The following is a 1938-nucleotide window of genomic DNA, read 5'->3' as shown; positions in this document are numbered from 1 at the left end:
CCCAGAAGGGATGGCCATGCCATTATCCTTTCCCTCCACCTCGTCCCTTCACCAGGGACCGCACAGCCGGCCATGTGGGATCCAGCGCCTTAACCACCCACCACCTACCTCATGACCACATTTAATGACCTCCTTAGAGACCCTGTCTCCAAATTGCCACATTGGGAGTTGGAGTTCCAACATGTGAATGTGGGGGACACATAACAAAACGTCCATAACAAAACATATAGTCCTGTGTTCATCGCCACAGGGCCACACAGAAAATTCCAACAACCCCCAGATTCCCTCCTGCACACCCTCCCCCTACGCCCACTCCTGACAATCACTCACACAGATTTTTATTCCTACAGTTTTGAAATACAGTTGCCCTCTTGTGGTATGGAGTTTCTTGACTGTAGCGTTTTGTGTCTGTTTCTTTCACTTAGTAAAATGCATTTCAGGTTCATCTTGTTGAATTCTACTTCTGGCAAGATAGTGTGAATATCTGAGCAACTGCTTCCCGGAGAAACTGGAGAAAATTATTTTGAAAAACAAAAAAAAACCCTAAAAAGCAAAAAACCCTTGCAATAGAAATGGAAAGACCCAAAGATGCAATACTACACTAGCTGGGGCCAGCAGGTTGCATAGTGGTTAAGGTGCTGGACTCCGACATGGATGGGTTTGAGTCCCAGGCCTGACAGCCTGAAAATCACTGCGGAGTGGCCATCTATCCTGGGGTGGTGGTGGTGACTTCTCCCTTTCCCTGTCTCTCTCCAGCAAGTGCACATGTCCTATGGCAAAAACCTGAAAAAGCTTTTTGCTAGAGGGCATACACACTTTCTGCTGTGAGGGAGTCGGGAAAATGAGGAGGCACCCCCGCTGGAGATGGTCACGCGATCTCTTCTCCAGCCCTTCTTTTGGGATTTGGGGTACACACAGTCATCCTACGTGTTTCTCAGGCCACTGGGTCCACGACTCAAATGCGCAGTTGGCCACCCAGCCACCTTAACCAATGCCAACGGTTGGCCCCCAAAATCTAAGTCATTCCTTATGATGTGCCAGGCCCAAGGCTCAGAGTTTTAGATATGCCTGGTCAGACTGCTATCATCACTCCACTTCAGTGATGAGAATCATGAAACTCAAAACGTGAAACCACTGGTCCAGGGGTCGCTAGCTACAGAGTAACAGTGTTGCGGCTCAAACCCACGTTCATCCGGTTTAAGTAACTACTGAGCTAACTGGAAGTAGGACCGTGGAAATTTTAAACAGAAGTAACAACTTTCACCCATCATCCCACTGCCCCGGCGGCCTACGGGTTAGAAGGCGCAGGCCCTCTGCTATCTCCCGGGAAGCCCCCGCCCTTCCCACCTGGCCTGCAGCCAGGGCGCAAGCTCCCACAGCCCGTCCCGGGAGGAGCCAGCCCCGCCCACCGCTCCGCTTCAGCCAATAGAGCCGGAGCGCTTGAGGGCCGGGCTCTGACTGGTTGCGCGCTCTGATTGGGTGTCTCCGGGGGCGGGCAAGGCCGGGGCGGGGCGTGCCGGGAGCAGCCGGTGCAAAGCGAGTCTCAGCGCGCCAAGTTCAGGGTTTGGGCCGGTGCGGCGGTCACGTGGCGGGCACTAGACCGCGGATCTGGGACTCTGGTGGGACCGACAGCGGCTGGAGACCGAGGCGTCGCTGGGCAGGTGCGCGGGGCTACGTTCTGGCAGGTGGGTGGCTTTGGGTGCCAGAGCCTGGCAGTCCCGACGTCTGCTGGGCGCACAGGTGTCCTGGCTGTGCAAACGCTGCCTCCCCTACTCAGCCCTCCCTACCCCCGCGCCTCTGTGACTCCTGAATAGAGATTGCAAGAGGAGCGCTAGGCTGGCGCCTGGGCCGGAGGTCGGTGCAGGGGTGGTGGCCTGCGGCCTTGGGCACACATGCGAGGGCTCTTTGTGGATATAAGAGGCTGCTGTCCTCGCGCCC

General features: G+C 55.6%; 1 protein-coding gene across 2 annotated transcripts in view; it reads left to right on the top strand.

The window, feature by feature from the left end:
• Positions 1–1511: 1511 nt before the first annotated feature.
• The window catches only part of SHMT1 (serine hydroxymethyltransferase 1), a 48977-nt gene continuing 48550 nt past the window's right edge, over positions 1512–1938 (top strand). The window contains exon 1 of one of the 2 annotated variants that reach the window (XM_006161650.3): positions 1512–1661. The gene's annotated coding sequence lies outside the window, so the exon portion shown is untranslated. Of the gene's footprint in view, positions 1686–1938 lie in introns of both variants that reach the window. The other variant, XM_006161649.3, reaches the window with a different exon arrangement.

Source organism: Tupaia chinensis, unplaced genomic scaffold (assembly GCF_000334495.1).
Source record: "Tupaia chinensis unplaced genomic scaffold, TupChi_1.0 Scaffold138725_1, whole genome shotgun sequence".
In the NCBI taxonomy this organism is placed as follows: domain Eukaryota; kingdom Metazoa; phylum Chordata; class Mammalia; order Scandentia; family Tupaiidae; genus Tupaia; species Tupaia belangeri.
The sequence above is the reverse complement of the archived record's forward strand: the minus strand, read 5'-3'. Positions and strand labels throughout refer to the sequence as shown.